This window comes from Aedes aegypti, chromosome 2 (assembly GCF_002204515.2).
Source record: "Aedes aegypti strain LVP_AGWG chromosome 2, AaegL5.0 Primary Assembly, whole genome shotgun sequence".
Classification (NCBI taxonomy): domain Eukaryota; kingdom Metazoa; phylum Arthropoda; class Insecta; order Diptera; family Culicidae; genus Aedes; species Aedes aegypti.
Genome location: NC_035108.1, coordinates 182,748,466 through 182,767,142, shown reverse-complemented (window position 1 = coordinate 182,767,142; position 18,677 = coordinate 182,748,466). Strand labels below are relative to the sequence as shown.

The 18,677-nt window shown below is 36.1% G+C and overlaps 1 protein-coding gene and 1 non-coding gene across 7 annotated transcripts in view; both read left to right on the top strand.

Moving 5' to 3' along the window:
- The first annotated feature begins 1,634 nt into the window (after positions 1 to 1,634).
- Positions 1,635 to 18,677, top strand: part of LOC5573285 (Usher syndrome type-1G protein homolog) — a 30,982-nt gene continuing 13,939 nt past the window's right edge. The window contains exon 1 of one of the 6 annotated variants that reach the window (XM_021843351.1): positions 1,635 to 1,722. The gene's annotated coding sequence lies outside the window, so the exon portion shown is untranslated. Of the gene's footprint in view, positions 1,747 to 1,776; positions 1,795 to 1,832; positions 1,966 to 2,185; positions 2,207 to 2,523; positions 2,543 to 18,677 lie in introns of those variants that run through there. The other 5 variants (XM_021843350.1, XM_021843352.1, XM_021843353.1 and 2 more) reach the window with 5 other exon arrangements.
- On the top strand, positions 12,695 to 12,767 carry Trnat-agu. Its single transcript has one exon. It is a non-coding gene; the product is annotated as a tRNA-Thr (tRNA).

Below are 18,677 nucleotides of genomic sequence, written 5' to 3'. Positions count from 1 at the left end.
TTTATTGTTCAATACAAATTGATTTTCGTTTTCTTTGAGTGAAATTCTTTTTTCTTTTATCAAAATTTCGTAAGTGCAACTTTAAAAGAATATCAAAAATAAAATATCAAAAAAGATTTAAGTGTGTTAACTTTAATTTGAACCAAATCAATGAGAGAAATTCGAAAACTGGTGAGGTGGGCACTTAATTTTGCCTATCAGTGTACAGTGAAAACTTGTTCAAATGAAAAATGTGAATTTTTAGCGTTTCTACTAAGAGTGTCCAAAAAATCTTATTATTTAACAGATTGCACATGATTTTGATTAAATAACAGTTGTGACAAAAACTACATTTCATCAGTTATATCTTATTTTGCCCTCAAAGCAGTAATTTGTGAAAATTGTGTGAATATACTGTGGGGCCTTCCTTAGCCGAGTGGTTAGAGTCCGCGGCTACAAAGCAAAGCCATGCTGAAGGTGCCTGGGTTCGAATCCTGGCTTATCAGTTTTATCTTATTTTGCCATCAAAGCAGTAATTTGTCTGTTTACGTGCACGGTGAATGGAGGCCGCACGGTGACTGGTGACTTGACGGTACCAATTTTGAAACCGGACAAAAATCCTGCAGAAGCTTCTAGCTATCGTCCAACCTGCTTACTTCCCTCCATTATGGGCATTCAAGCCAAATGTTACAAATAGGGAGTCGATGCCGGTTATGGACCCTTTGCGTATTATGGACCCCCTACAGAAAAACATAAAATTAACACTCAAAGCAACTTTATTCCTATGAAAATCCACCGGGGGAACTTCGATTACATTCTTAGTCAGCAGTTTCAGGTAAAATATTTGGTTTGAGACGCATAAATACAGATATTTGACCAGTTTTGTAAATGAAACCACACAAGAGGGTCCATAATACGCATTACCAGGTGGGTCCATAATAGGCTCGTCGGCAGCGAGCCGGTCAATTTGGAGATCTACAAACGTTTTCCAAGATTGTTGGTATAATAATTTAAAAGACATTCTGCATAGAGATAATTGGTTGGCTATCAATGCTTTTACTACTTTGAAGAAATGCAGTGTATACTAATTTATTTTCAATTGCGTAGAATGTTTTAAAATTCTTATGAGAGAAATTTCATTCAATTGTAAAGGGTGTGATAGTTTTACCCGCAAAGGTAGAACAATGCTCCTGCTTGCTTAAACTTTTCGTTACTGGAAGCTTACTAGTTTTCAAGCTTTTTATATCACGTTTGTAAGTTTAAGAACAACATTACGAAAAAAGCTTTTAAGGTACCATTCGCAAGTTACGTGACACAGTCGAGAAAAAGTGTGTAACGCCATATGGAGAGGTTTTCCATACAAAACGCGCTAAATCATAGTGACGTGAGGCCAAAATTTGTCCATTTTATTATCACGTAATTAATGGACTTCACCTGAACCGTTTCGCACGTTCGTTTAATGTGTAAGTGCTATCTTTCACTAAGCCGGCACAGGTATTGTATCGTTCGTTGTTTCTCTGCACTACCATCAATCAACGATCGCATTCAACCTTATACTTTTTTTTTGGTATTATTGCACCTGAGCGTCTGATGGTGGGATATTTCAACTGTGTGAGTTTCTGTTCGCAATCTTGGTCTCTGCTCTCGATGGTACATCTATTCTGCTGGTAAGTCTAGTCGTAGATCGGGACGCGTGGAATGCAGATGGCGAGTTTGCATTCAAAGACGGGCAACGCTTTTTCGGTATTAATTCGCTTCTGTTGAATGGTAGTCTGGACCTATTTATCGCTAATGGTGTTCAATTGCATTTTGGGGGTTTGCAAAATTGGCCTAAATAGTAAAAGTGTTCGGTGGGGGATAGTTTTCTGTGTTGGTTTCAAATCTACCGTCTATAGCAAAAGAAGAAATTTTCATCATATTGAATGAAAAGTTTGCACTTGGTTTAGAGCTGATTTATGCCCAAGAATGATAAAGTGTTGACAGAAAGTATGATTTCAAATAACTTTACAAACAAAGCCATGAAGCTGAAGTGCATTGTATAGCTACTGAAGAAAAAAGAAGACCATTAAATTGCTGCAGAATAAAAAATCCTGACTAGTGAATTTCATATTAGCTGTCTATGGCATCATCAATTGCTGTCCGATATCTTATCAGCACACCTTCGTCAATTGATTGGGAATGTCGGTTGTACATTATTTCTTCCACATTGGCCGAAAGCTAATTGAAGGTGCTATCAGTGACAAATAACGCATATATGATTGCAATCACGAAGAATTGAACGCACAGCGCAATTGAAGTTGCTGTTACATCCGTGGAAATGACAAGTTTTATGTGTTCATGTAGTGATCAACTGATTATTTTACGATGTGAAACATTAATACACCTGATATTGTTGCCCGTTGCTTATGATGGATGGGTAGTTAATGTGAATGCCGAAGAAGTGCAAAGTTATGAAGCTGAAGCATTACAGGAGTTGTGTGCCACCACCATTGTTATCTTATATCAACCATATGGTCATGAGAACATTTTTTCGAATCAATCTTGTTTCTATTTGAAAGATCAGGTGAAAACAGATGTACCTAGAGTTTATTAGCAGCTGCTCATCGGGATCAATCACAACTATTGAGGCAACGCTCCATGCTGCTGACAAATTAATGCTGTTAGAATACCTTAGAAATAAATAACACGCGTACTTGATGGTGTTTGGGCATTCCGTGAATTACTCAAATGAAACAGTGTATTCAATAACCATCATTAGACATCGGCTAGTCGATTGTTAGTCACCACTTTTATTCTCCCGTTTGTGCAAAATTAACTTTGATGAAGGCGCTGACAATTGACCTACTTTCTGTATGCTTGATCCGTCGTATTTTGTTTGCGGTGGATGTTTGCCAAATTTTGGTGATTATGAAACGGCGTGCAAATATGATTTTTTTAACTTTGGCTGTGGCAGTGCTATTGCAACCAAAGATAGATATATTTTCTTATTTATTATATTTTTCTTAAGATTTTAAGTACATCTCAAGTTCTTTATCATTTTATTGTTTTATGAACTACCGTAAAATGGGGTGTTAGGGGATGAAAAAAAAAAACAATTCGAGATTCAAGCAAGTATGTCCATCAAGTATGTCAATAATTGAACAAAGGTCGGGCTGACCACCATGCTCTCGTCGTGTATATCAAAAGCCAAATACAATCATGAGGATCCTTTGACAGATTTCTGAGATAATCATGAAAATGTGTGATTTTTGACGGAAATGCAAAATGGGGTGTTCAGGAACTTGAATTTCGTAAATAAAACCATATTTTGCCAACAACAAAATATAATCTCTTTGCCCAACAACTTTGATGCTCTCATTCAATTTCATAGGTTATGTTCAACCTTTGTCAGATAATATTATTAAACTTAGAACTCCTGCAAACGCAAACCGTTTTTTAAACTTCTAAATCTTTCATAGTTATTAATTCTATCTGGGAACTATCAATACATCGTACAACTGTCATGAAATGATTTTTACACTTATATGCAACAGGTTCATAACCTATACATTTACAGTTTATGAATCCTATAAGCTATGCAGAGCAACTTCGTAAATAATCTTTATCATAAGGATAATTCCAACAAGCTTCTATTTTAATAGGGAAAATGACCAATTTCCCCTGTAAATAAATCACTACACTAAACAACGTATTTGCATGCAACACCCAGTGGTATTTTCGAAAAAATACTGAAGAAAAGTGTTCTAATATGGGACAGAAGTTTAACGTACACTCTTATAACATAGTGCGTTTAGTGCCCGACGAGGCCGCGATGTTTATCAGCTCGCAAATAACAAAATATTTCTACTGTTTATCACTTTATATGATTATCGCTAAAAGGATCAATGGCTACAAAACCACTTCCAAATAAAAAATCATTCAAACATTCTAAGCATTTTTCAAGCGTTTTGGAAAGTTTTGGAAATAGAGTGAACTCTCTCTAACTCGATATTGAAGGGACCATCAAGTTAGGGATGTATCGAATTGTAGAACACAAAATCAGTGAACCATCGAGGTATTCATGAAAACCAAATTTTACTATGGTTCTCTAACTCGATATCGAGGTACGAAATATCGAGTAAGGGAGAGGTTACTCAAGTATCAAGAAAAATCCCATATTTACTTCAATACGTTGTTATCAAGATTTTTCTGTCAGTTTTACTGATTTTCGAGAGTGGACGCTTTTGGTGATATTCAGTAACAAATAAAATAGACTCCTTAAATTTTACAATGCGGTTTTACTTCACTGAACGAGCCAGAAGTGTATTGGAATAAATTACGGCATAAATCGAATGAGTTTAGTTACTTGGAAAAAGTCAAAAAGATAGTCCCTTAATACCCCACTTATTATCAAAAAGAGACTTTTTCCGTAAAAATAATAAAAGTCGAGATCTAGATAAAATTCTCAAAAGTGTTTGTCTGCGTTGTGATCTCAATTAAATATACTTATCTTATAAGTTATTAACAAATTTTTCATTGTATTGTTTCATAGTTTTGTAGTTAAATGTATTTAGCCTATAAAATTCGAACAAAAATGTTTTGCAAAGTTTTCAATTTCTAGACTCCACAATACTATATTTAAAAAGGCATCCCCTATCACATAATGCAGCTCACAAGCCTCCAAACAAATCGAGCATTTCAGATGACTAATATATCGGCTTTCGACGTTTTTGTGACTTGTCACAGTTAATGGAGAAGTTCAATCCCTTAAAACCCCACGAGTCCTTAACACCCCTTTTTACGGTATTATAAATATAAATTGACAATTTTAGACACTTGTTTTGTTACTGTACTAAAATTTTAAAACAGCAAACGCTTAACAAGTTGGATTACATATCATGATTGTTAAAATTGTTTGATGTCAAATGAGACTAGTTACAACGATAGCTTGGCTATTATTATTATAATTGAAAGTACATTCAACTCTCTATAACTAGATTTTGAAGGGACCAGGTATTGACTAGTAGAGCAAAAAAAAATACAGTGCAAATGCGATCCAAGTGACCATCGAGGTACCCATAAAAAACAACTTTTACTATCGTTCTCTTACTCGATATCGAGATACGAAATATCGAGTAAGGTAGAGATGACTGTAGAGTAAAGTGGGGCAAAAGTTTGAGTGGGGCTAAAGTTTCTTTCAAGATTTTTAGCTTAATTCCTAGCGATATTCAGCCTAACGACCTGCACCCCTCGATATCGAAAAACTAAATATCGAGTAAGGTAGAGATGATTGCTCAACGTTTTGAAAAGTTTTACCAAAATAGGAAGAAGTTTACTTCTCTCAGTCTATGTTTCTAAACAAATCAAACAATCATGCTCAAATTCATATAAGTAAATTATGAATACTTGATCGATCATAAGCCATTTAGACAATTCCAGCCACCAGAAGACGCCGCACGGAGGACCATCCTCCGTCAGTATCAGATGGTGACTGAGACAAACTGACCCACTTCGCAGGCAGCTAGCCTCAAACGACTCAGGAACACGGCAAAACGAACCACCGCAAGAGCAATGGATTATGGCTTATGGAAATCGATTGGACCAACAGCAGAGCACTCTCCTACCTGCTCGGTGTGAGAGCAAAAGAGCAGAAGAGAGTGAATGCAGATGTAAATATAGATTAGCTAAAAATAGAACTGTATCGGTAAGGAAGATACAGATAAAACAGATTCCGGCACAGTAGTGGCCACGAGCACGGAGTGCCTTGAAAAAAAAAACTTAATTATTTATATGACTTTTTGATAGCTTAGCTTAGCTTAGCTTAGACTGACTACACATATCAATGGTTGCTATTCCGTGATTGACCGAGGTCAGTGAAAATGCACAAAGAATCAACTAGAAGATCGGCTGGGATTGGCCATAATCTTCTTCATTGTGCATAATTCAGTGCCTCTATTTATACAGGGTCAATAACGGCGCCGGCCACCTCCTTGCAGTCAGGTGGGATTGGGGGAAGGAATGTTAGTGTGTAACCTTTGCTATTTGGAGACCGTGTTTGCCTCTGCATCTCCACAAAGGTTACTGGGAGGGATGTTTGTTAATGGGGAGGATCGTTGGGTCACAGAATTCACTTTGATAAACGATTAGACCATGATAAATAATTATTTGTGAGCTATAAATATGCTTATATGTAAATATAATATTTTCATTTGGTATGAACAATATCTATGTAGAGAAAAATTATGCCGACACTTGAGGTGACGAACCTTTCAAAGTTTGTTGAATAAAGTGAACCTTTCGCAAGTCTACACTCGTAGTGTCGAACCATTCAAAGTTTTTTTTAATTACAAAAATAAAAGTTAAAGGAAAAAGGTGTTTTGAGAAAACAAAATTTGTAAATAATTTATGAATCAGAGTTTATGTCGACACTCACAGTGACGAACCTCTCATAATTTGTTGAAAAATCATATTTACGTCTCACCGTTGTAACGATCAAAGGTGCAATCATACATATTGTAGAGATTAGAAATAGTAGCATGGAACGAGCTCACCAATTGATCCGTCATCCTTGAGCAGCAACAATCCACTTTCAGCTTCACTCGTTTGCTCGGCTATATAAATACACACAGAGAAAATGGGCGCGCGACCCGAGAAGGAAAACAACTGACGACTGCTCTTGACGCTTTGCGGTGTGGTGTGATCTTATCGATCACGCCACTTTTTCATTTTCACTCGACCGACGCTCGACATGTTTGATCCTGCCCTCATCGCCGGCCCACGCAGGAGCAAGCGTCAAGGTCGAAGGATCAAACACACCTAAATGATCACGTCACTTTTTCACTTTCACTCGAACGACGCGCGACATGTTTGATCCTGCCCTCATCGCCGGCCCACGCAGGACCAAGCGTCAAGGTCGAAGGATCAAACACAACTCTTAATTATTTATATGACTTTTTGATAAAATAAAAAGCTGAAAGGAGATTGGGCAAAAATGTATGGGGTTTGGTCCCGGAATGTACACGGATGATTCATATATCATTTGAAAGATCTAAATGAGACAAGAAAAAGTTGATATGGGGCCAAAAATATTCGTCGTGGGAGAAAAAAGTTATGTAAGCTGGAAAGATGTGAAAAGAGGTATGTTTTGAACAGTTTTCTATTAAATAATATTTTCTAGCGCAAATGTTTTGAACTCGTGCGTATGTTTGTACTTATGCATGTTTTTATTTAATCCCGTTTATATTTTTCAAATATTGTGATTTGACACAGAGTTCAGGACGTTTTGTATTGCTGCAATGTTAATATTAAAAACATACAGAGATAAAATAAAAAGGATATAGGTATGTGCGTTTGACAAACACGTCGCTTTAGGTAACAGTTGGACACAAATATCAAATCGTATTATCCTAATCCAGTGTTCTAGTAATATGTTTGTATAAACCAGCGGTTCATGTACTCAGGAACGAATTTCCACACTATATCCGTTTTAACATTACAGTGATTGCGTTGTTGGATTCTGTTCTATGCTGGTGGAAATACCTCGCTTGTCGTACACAGTTTAAGCGTGCTGGAAATCTGCGCGACAGTTACCAGACTTCTATCTTTGATATCAATAACATCATACTGTCATGCTATTGCTTTTCAGAGAAGGGAATCATTTGAACTGGAAGTAACTGTAGTGTTTGACTGTTTGCTGTGAACAAACTGCCAATAATCCGAGCAGAACCATTTCAGTTTGCTATCAATATCAGTTCCATTGGCGACGCCTAAGCACATGTACCTCCTCAAATGCTTCGCTAAGATCGCTAAATGCTCATGAGGATGTCAATAATGTTAACGTTCAGAAGTAATCACATTTGAGCTGGGAACAACTTTCATCGTGATGAACGACATGCAAAAACATGAAATCGGATGGTGGTCAATCAACAAAAGAATGTGCAGGTTGAGGACGCCAAGATTAGAAATATAGATGAACGACTGGGAAGATCAGTGCTCTCCGACTGGCGAACATGGATGTCCTACGCTTAATTGTTTTGCCGCCTCCAAGAATATGGTGATATGGTCATTCGCAGCACCTACTTCCAAGATAATCTCCCGTACTAATATAACTGGCGATCACTATTGCAAACGGACCCGAATCGATCAGGTATTGATGGATGGATTGCACATGTCCAACATAATCTACGTCAGAATCTATCGTGGTGCTTACATTGAGCCTACCTGATAGTAAGAAAACTGCGCTTAAAACTCCATGTCATTTACGACGAACGGTACCGACGCCAGTCAGCGTGACCTTCAGCGATTGAAGTAGAAGGATTTCGCCACAGTATCGCTCCACATCTCGAGCAGTCGTTACCGGATTTGGTTTTGCTGGCTGAGACCCTTCTTGGTTGTTCTACTACAGTGAAAGTAACCATCAACCCACAGGTATAATCATTGTGCGTTGATCATTTTGCTCCACGACTTTCGTATACCAACTCGTAAAATGATAATGATTGACATTTCAACTTAAGACTGGTAGGATAATTTAGGAGTACATGTGACACTAAACATCCACGTATGCAGTATACAGTGTGAGATGATTTATACTAGCTAGCTAGATTGTCATTGTTTAAAACACATGAAATCCTAAAACTTCGCATATGTTACTAATAGGTTCAAATAAGCATTTCAATTCACATTTAACGTTTTTTATGGCTGATGATGTTGTTCATTGAGGTTGAGCTGATGGTTTTATTGATCTCTTTGCAAAATCCGTTCTGGAAAAATATGTACTTTAGCTAAAACAATTACAGTCAGTTCTCTTATAAGACACCACACACTTTTTTCACCACTGTCTCCCAATTGTTTTTCATCGAATAAAGCTGACTTTTTTATTTGAATATACAAGTCGTAATGTTACCTTATTGCGAGAAAAAAAAGGATGTGACTAGCAGGGTCTGGTAGAAAACTTAACTGAATATACGTACATATTTTATAACGATTTTAAAGTTATTACGGTGTAACATCACCATGTAATATTTTCATCTCTAAATCAAAGCTCTAATTCAGTCCTTTAAAGCATAAAGCTTTTCATCATCATAAAGGTGCTGAAAAAATATATGTTTTTATTTTTAATCGATAAAAAATACAGCAAAAAAAATAAAAAAAACATAAAAAATCCATCTCAAACCATACGGAATAACTTTTTTCTCCCACGACGAATACTTTTGACCCCATACAAACTTGTTCTTGTTTCACTTAGATCTTTCAAATGAGATATGAGTCATCTGTGTACATTCCGGGCCCAGATTTGCCCAATCTCCTTTGGCAAATCGACTAAACTAGAGGCGATCTATCCACCAAAAACAGCGCATGTCATTTGTATCGAAAAATGTACATTTTATTCCATAGTCCAATCTAATGGTACATTACAACCACTGGTACCAGCACCCTATCAAATTCATTTATCAATATCATTTCATACGCAAAGTGTCCATCCGTCAGGAAAATCCGGGAAAAACCCGAAAATTACAAATGACCGGGATAAATGCGGGAAATTGAAAGATACACCAGGAAAATATGTATTTAAATCATAATAATAACTGTTTATTACAATTTTTAAGACTGTGGGAGAAACTATAATATTTTGCCAAGAGTTGCATGACTTGTTGACAACTCATACTTCGAATCGTTACTAATTTTTATTAGTTGGAGCCAATAAATAATTTGACACATTTATTTTTACAATTTTTACTGATTTCGTGTGTAATGGTTTGTAGATTTCTGGCGGCCAGATATTGAAATAAAAAAATCAAAGCAAATCTTATGGAACATCTTTGACAATTTTTCTTAGACACTTCTTGGTAAGGTTTTTGGTAAGATACTTGATAGTTTTTTTTTAAAGCGGCCCCTAGACAACATCAATATATTGATGGATTGATGTTAATCCTCATGTCGTCTGAGTTTGATACCGACGCAAATATTGAGTTGAAATCGAGAAAGTTTGTTCGTGCATTTCACTATTTCCCCTCATCTCCCCTCTCAGTTTGACCACGAGATGGAATGATTTGTTCGAATCGGAATACAAAAAAATAATAGATTTTTGTACGGAGCAATTCAACATAGCTGAGTCGACTTAAAATTAGTGAAAATATCGTGGAAAAGTATTGACAATTAAAGTTTTGTCAATATCGTGGTCGTCTAGGGGCCGCTTAAGATTCATGACTAATTTTTCATGAGATCTTTGCAGGAATCCTAACGGTAATCAAGGCGATAATTGCCTAGTTACCTGAAAGTTTTTTGAAAGATCATTGAAAAGGCAATTAGTGGAATGCCATTGAATTCTGTTATTGATCCTTGGTTTGTTTTTCATAAAATTTTTGGTAGTTTGGTAGAGGTTGGAAAAAAAAAACTGATCTAGAAAGATATTTGACATATTTCTTGGAAGAACTAAATTCCGTTTGACGAATTCCTGGAAATACTGATGATGCTCATTTTTGGTTAAGCTTTGTCCGGATAACTAGTTTGACTAGTCATTGATTTAAGACAAAGTCCTTATGGAGCCCCTAAAGCAGTGTTTCCCAAACTTTTTTGACTTTCGCCCCCTTGAGACAAATATTTCTTGGAATCGCCCCCCTGACATGAAAATTAAACATTTGTACTAAACGTTACACTTACATTGAAGTTTGGATCAATATCTCATCATAAGTATACCGAAATTGGTCAAATTTAAAGGGTGTAGCAGTCAATCATAATGCTTCAATAAAAACTACCTCAAAAAGAGTGTCTTCTACTTGTATATCCATAAAAGAGTCATGCAATATATATCATATGCATCAATTGTCTTTGTATCTACAAATCTAATGGTCGATCATCGAAAAATATTAGGCACTTTCTGCTTTTTTTTTGTCTTTTTATTTTTAGTGTTTCTAAAGTTGTTGAAATAAACTGATAAACTAAATAAATTAAATAAAATATCAGTAAACCCAGACTTTTTTCACCTTCTCATTCACTGAAATATAACGTTCAATTTAGATTTTTTTAACTTTGATCCATGAAATTTTGTGTCACTCAGGCCTATTATTGAGTATAATGATTGACGTACCGTGCACCCCCGCTAATTTGAACGGTACCTCATGCAAACCATCGGGATTCATTTTTAATTTGAACTTCTAGTCACCCTAGAATCGTGTTTCTGGTTACCTTTTTCCCTGTTTTGTTTTGATTCTGCGTTCCGTTTCACAGCGTTCCATTCCACTTTACTCCGTTTCGTGAGCTAACTGACGTTTGAACCATTTTTAATCTGAACGATGTGCAAATTAGTGGGGTGCAAATTAAAAAGTGTTCAAATTTAACCCTCTAATACCCAAATTTTTATTTTCGATTTAAGTATTATTTTTCGTAATCTAAAATCGTTCTAAACACGTTTCGGGCAATTATTTATTTTTATTCGCAAATTTTTAAATTTTGGTTTTTGATTTTTATAATTTTTATTTTTGAACATCCCTAGCTTTTTTCATTTTTTCTTGAAGCCTTTTCTGGTTGTTGATTTTTGGCAATAATAAAAATTTAAATTTTTGCGGTGCTTTTAAAAATATTAAATTTTCAATTTTTTTTCGGAGCGTATTTTATTTTCCGTGTAACTAACGGAAAAACAGGTTTGAAATTATTTTGATACCACCAGGCTCTTCTTTTGTGATAGGTCGATCGTAGAAAAATATAAAAGGTATGATTTTTAATATTACACGTAAAATCAACCCCAGGCATTCATAGGTTATATAAGAATACAATTTTTTAAACAATTTTCAAAAATACAAAAAAGTTTCAAAAGTCATAAAAAACTTTTCTAATCTGCCTGTTATGAGTCAAAGTATAAGCCGAAAATAAAAATATTTTGATTTCCGAGCTACGAAAAAATATACAAAATTCCAAAGTGTACCCCGTCTAAAGGCGGGGTTGGGTATTAGAGGGTTAATGTGGTCAAACCAACGGGGGAACCCGGTATATGGCATTCAGTGGAACCCGATTTTTGTCCATCAAAATCACATAAATAATAATGGCGGTGATTTCTATAATCGTTGCTAGCTGTCCTTCGATTATTATGTGTTACCGAATTTGGAGGACGTTTAGTTAAGATTTGCATCTCAAATGCAAATATCAAATGTGGGAATACCAAATGCGGTAAGATTTTTCACAAGAAATGCGGTGCCAAAGATAGAATTTTCTTGCTAGGGGGGCGGTGATTTCTGTAATCGTTACTAGGTGTCCTTCGATTATTTTGTGTTGCCGCATTTGGAGGACGTTTAGTTAAGATTTAAGATCTCAAATGCGAACAGCAATATAGGTAGAGTGTTGCAAGCATTAGAAGAAGTCTTCCATATTTACAAACAGGAATAAAATATATTCAATCTTTTTTGCAATCTACTACAGATACGCTTAAAAAAATAAGCAGAACCGATCCTTACATGGTCATCGGATACCTAATAAAATGCATAAAATAATGTTTCGCTCAAAATACGTAAAAAACATTGGAAGCCCACACAATAGAAACCTTAGCCAGCGCAGTTGGTGGCTAGTGTAGTGTGCTATTCCTATACCTAAAAAAATGCGCTCTCGGGATAGGCATTGGATATATATAGAAAGCGTTGTGTTTGGATGGGCATCTAATTCTTCCAAAAGAGGTGCACCTTGCGAAAAAGGACCACGTGATTATTGAGCTGAAATCGAATTCAGGTTAACTTCTGCGTTCATGAGTCTTCTCATGGCGTAGTGGTAACGCGCCCCAACTAGTGATCGGGGAGTCGTGAGTTCGATTCTCACTGAGAAGACGTGTAACTTTTTCGCAAATCTTCACATCAATTTGTCCATCTAATCCAAATGCAAATTATATGTAATGTTTAGCTTTTCGGTAGTTGTTAAACTTCCACTCGGCTGGTTAGCCGTAAACCACGATTCATAATTTAAAAAACAAGTATGGTCTAGTAAGTTTTGATAATGTTCATATCGACATATAGAGAGAAAATTTGGAATAAAAAATTAACAGGAATACATCGAGTTATGGAGATATCGAGATAAGGAGGATATCGAGATGTGGAGAGCGAAATCAAATGCAGAATGAAGGGACCGAAGCAATCATCGATATAGGGAGAGATATCGAGATATAGAACATTGAGATGTGGAGATTCGACTGTATTTCGAGCGATTTCACCTGGTATTTAAGTTTTCAACCGATAGTGTAAAATACTTCATATTTTGTGATATACAATTAGTAATAATTGTAGTTCTCTGTCAAAATTTCATGCCGATTGCTAAAGGGAAACAAAATTACAGCATTCCAAAACACAACTGAACGTTATAAACTGTTGAAAATATAAACAGTTTTTTCCATTTACAGAACGAGCATTCAAATTTAAGGCGAAGTAGGCCGTCATTTAAATTTGTACTGGGCATCGATGATTGTGGCTAATTTGTCTCACGATAACTGAAAAAGTACTGCACACTTTCTGCATGTAAGCGCAAGTAGTGATACTTTTTTGAATCAATATTACTTATATTGACTGATTTTTATCGCTTTGAAATTGCAAGCTGCAAAATCAACATGGCTGCCAAAACGAATGACGGGCTACTTAGCCTCAATATATTTTTTAATTCCGTTACTAAAACGTACTTCAATTTTGTTAGCAAAATTTCACATAAAGTTGTATTGCTTCATTGATTGCGGCTTTCAATTATTTCTTTTGTACATTACTTAATCTAATGAGGTGAAATTCGAATTTCTGCTTGGTTTGCTTGATGTTTTAAAGCGTGAAGGCATTTTTGATTTTCAAATCTGCTCCTAATGAATTGTTTATTGCTGAGACACCAACACGCTAATGTTTTCAGTTGGCGTTTTGTCCTTCCGGGCAGAAGCCAAATACGCATCCACGCTTCCTTAGTAAGATGTGACCAAATAACAGATGACACTAACCGCACGATTACCACAAATTGTGGAATGTGTTTTTGCTTCAAAAGTTATCTCAATAAGTTCAAAATACCTGTGGAAACTTTTTGCGGATATCAGCGAAAGAAAAAAAGACAGTTTGAAAAAAGTTGACGATTTATCATTTTGGCTTAAGCAATTTAGCTTTAGATTCTACAATAAATTTAAAAATCCTGAAAATATAATTAATGATGTTCAAATATTTGAAATTTTAATAAAATAGTTTTGTATTACACTTTTAACACTTACTATAATTCTGCTACCGTTCGCCAGCTAAGAATATCATTATTTTTACATTAAGGTGAAGATGAATCGAAGCCAAACTTCATATTTTCAAGAGCACGAATCTGGAGAACCGAACACTCGTTTGAGCTGAAAACTCAATCGATTGGTCACCAACAGCTAGTGACCAATCGATTAAGTTTTCAGTTCAAATAGATGTTTGGTTCTCCAGATTTGTGCTCTTAAAAATTTGAGCTTTGGCATCGATTCATCTTCACCTTAAAAGCGTGGCATTCATTATTCATTATAGGTATGTTGTACCCTTTAGCGAAATGCCAACGAAAATTTGTGTCGCTACTAAAATGTATGGCTTTGTCTATATGACCACTCGACTGTACATCAAACATTATTCGATGAAAGATAATTTTAATCCATCCCTCGACGCCTATTGTCCATATTCAATGAACATCAAATGTATAGACACAAAAAAAAACAGAAAAACTTTCGTTCAACTCGGGCAGCGGAATTCGTTGAAAAATGAGTTTGGATCAGACCCGTTGTTTCTGCACGAAGTACTGTAATTACGGTTCTAACCGGCTTGATGGCGCTGGGTAAGTTCACTCACACCATACAGTTCAAATGCCTCTCTGGGTTGGAAATGGCAGGTTCGCCGTCTATTCCAACGTAACATAATTTACACTCAACTCATTGGAGATGTTGTTTGATCGGGGCGGTTGGTGTGGGTCGTGTGAGGCGCCTCTTCCATGTTTATTTTGATTTCCTCCTCACATTCATGCTCAATTTAAATCTGAACCATTTGCGAAGCGACGTGCAGGTTGGAGTTGTGGGATTCAACAATGAATGATCCACCACCAACATTGAATAGAGTGGTAGGGAGCGTGGGCATTAATATATTTTCATCCAGGTGCACAAATGATGTGTTGGCGTTTGTTTATTTTAGGGAGGTGATGGTTACTAAAAAGGTGAACTGACGGGATAAATTTCGTGTAAATCAAAATAATGTTTTTGATGAATTCCTTAAAAATGGCCACTAGTTAATTTGGCCATATAACTTGCCTGTATTGTCATACAGGGGACAGGCAAAATGATTGAGATAGGTAAAATTTTGCCTAAATTCAAATGCCTATAACTTTATGAAAAATGGATGAAATTGGATGCATCCGGAAGCAGTCGACGGCAAATTGGGCAAGTTTCAGAAACTTGCTTGGTCATACATATTGGCCACTGGACACCGGAGATGTTCCGGATTTTCCGAGGTCATGTCCAAATGTCATTTTTTTTCTGTCGCTTGTATTTTTGTGAGGTGTAAAGTTAGATGAATGTTTACATTTTTCCTAGAAACTAAAACTAATGGGAAGTTGAATGCCGCCGGACGCATTAAGATTCGTTGGAAATTTTCAGATATATGACCATTTCCGTAAAATTGGAAAACATGGTCAGTCATGTATGTATTTTTAATCATGTAAATATTATTAAGAGCTATATACAAGTGGGCATAAAGTTTCAAAATTATGTTTCCAGCAGCATATTCAAAACCTTTAGAAGCACAGACCACTCTATAGTAGGCTACAGGTGCGCTGGGGGAAATGGTCAATTAGGAACATATCTGGAACCATATCAATATGGGCATCAAACTTAATGATATTCAAAGGTTATGCTTTCCGAAGCATTTATTGCACCACCGACTGCCAAGACCACTCTACGTTCCAGGTGCCCCGGGGGATGTGGCCAATTCATAAATGTCTGTTCACCTTGTGGCGTAACACAACTATGCTCCTCAATCACTCAATCTATCCGCTCACACACCCAATCAAAGTTGGTGCGGAGAAGAACTAGCTCAGGGCTAAAAAAACATAACTTTAGATTATCTAGTATTTTAGATATTAAAAAAGGCAATCCAATACAATTGCTGGTTTAAGTGATCGAATTTTTATAAAGTATTTCTTGACTTCAAGGAAATTTCTAGAGTTGTTCACCGGTTTTAAGCAATTTCATGCAAAAATTTCAAAACTGTTGACTCATTTCACTTTCTGATCCTAAACATTTTACACTCAAGCTCTCTTCACTTTACAGCAGTGATTCCCAAGGCGGGAAGAATAATAGGCTTGGCGTCGATGGCTACACGCTCGCACATGAATAGGCATACCTTCATAAGTGGATAGCCAAAGGTTTTTATCACTAAAGCAACTATGAACAAAAAAAAGTGTTTCCAGAAAATAATGTAGCCATTCATTCAATCTCGTGAAATTGAAACACGACTTAGCCAACTGACATAATTATAAATTACCCCTCTCGTAACAGTTTTACGGTCATATCTTTTAAACAAGATAAACGACATGGAAAGTTTAATGCTTGAAATCTGGATCCATCGCACAAACTTTTTTTAATTTTATTTTTTAATTCTTTTTTAGTAGGGTCAGCGTTTCCTTAGTGGGCAGTCCCCTATAGTCGCACGAGTGGCTTTTTACGGCCGTTTTGCTATGAATCTTCCCAAAATATTTTTTGGAAAGAAGGTCAGGAGCTATTTATCTAAGTACCATTGATACACAGCTTGATTTTGTTCAAAAAATGATCGAAATAATTAGTTTTGCTTAAAATTTGAGCTCCCTTGAGCCTATAGTAAATTTATTGTTCCTTTAGTAGCACTACTGAGAGAAACAATTTTTTTTTTTTTGCGTTACGTCCCCACTGGGACAGAGCCTGTTTCTCAGCTTAGTGTTCTTATGAACACTTCCACAGCTATTAACTGAGAGCTTACTATGCCAATGACCATTTTTGCATGCGTACGATGATACTTTATGCCCTGGGAAGTCGAGAACATTTCCAACCCGAAAAGATCCTCGACCGGTGGGATTCGAACCCACGACTCTCTGCTTGGTCTTGCTGAATAACTGCGCGTTTACCGCTATGGCTATCTGGGCCGAAATAATTAATGAATTAAGAACCTTTTTTATATCAAACGAAAGCTTTTGATACACACTTCGAAGGAAAAATATAAAAACTTTGTAAAAATACGGTTTTGATTAGTATTTTGCAGAGGCATCCCGTGAGGAATTTGATTACCTGTGCACTGACTCGCACAAACCGTTTGTTTTGAATTATGAATACGAATTTTTCAATTGACTTTTTAAAATGTATTTCAACTTAAAATAATTAACACCTTAAAATGTAATTTCCAATACTGTATGCAATCTTGAAGTGTCTGGAAGCTTTTATATTTGTTGCTCATTGGACGTATTTTCTGTTTATTTTCTTCGTTTCAATCACTAGTTGTAAGTTTTAAGAATTTTGGATGATTCCAATATACAATGTTTAGGGACAAGGAAAATTCTTAAAATTTAAAGGCGAAGAACGAAACATTTTGCGTATTAATTGCGGTCCCATAGTTTGATAATATTTGACATAAAAATGTATATTTTCAGTAAAAATGACCTATATATGCGTAAATTTCAAGCATTTTTCGTATATTGCGAACTAAGTTTAATATCATTATCAAATTTAAAGCAAGAAGTAAGACATTTAACTTGAAACTAAACAATTAGCACATTTTTTATATGAAACTCGGCCTACAAATAAATAAACCATTCTTATGAGCAAAAATCGATGAAGGTTAAATTCCGTGGATTTCGTGGCTTTCGCGAAACTCCGAATCTCCATTATTCCTAACGTTGTTATTCTATATAATAATTCTTATTATTTACAGCTTGTCGATTGTATCACGATATCTTAGCTTTTTGGCGATGTCAAGCGCTGATACATCTCTTTATATACTTTTGTTGATACATCAAAGCTTTTAAGTGAAATGATGACTGACTGTTGAACGCTGAAACCCAATTTAGGCCCACCACAATTTATCAGTTGTCGGTCTGTTGAGCAAGAAAAACTATATTCACACATAGTTTATAAATCAATTCAAAGCCACATACATTTTGTGTATTTAATAAGATAAAACTTAATCAATAGTGGTTTCTGCGCTCGTGTACATACACGTTACATGTCACCAACACTACTTAAAGATTTCTGGTTGAAAATATAAACACAGATCAGCTGTTCCAAGCAAAATCAAATGGCAGTATTTTCAACCAGCAAATTTGCGCACGTGTTCGTGATACCGATCGGCGAGAGCTCAATTTGGCCATATGTTTATAACATCTAGTTTTGGTTCCAATCAATATTGCGCCTACTATCGCGCGACACCTGGAAGCTCCATGCAACATACATACACACAAAGCATGTATGGCGATTACGCTTTCTCTTCCAACAGCAGACGTTGTGACGCCAGTTGCGCGCGCTTTCTCAATTCTTGCAAACCAATGCGAGCGTCATGGGCAATTTCTTTCTCGGGTGCACAAATTGGAGTGAAACAGATTTTACCTATACAACGCCACTGTTGCTCTAGAAATGCCAAAACAAATGCACATTCCTGCTGTGTCCATACACACTATGGACCAATGCACGAGTTCACTAATTTGACACTTAAGCGGTGCCGAATTCACTTGTTGCCATGGTCACGTAA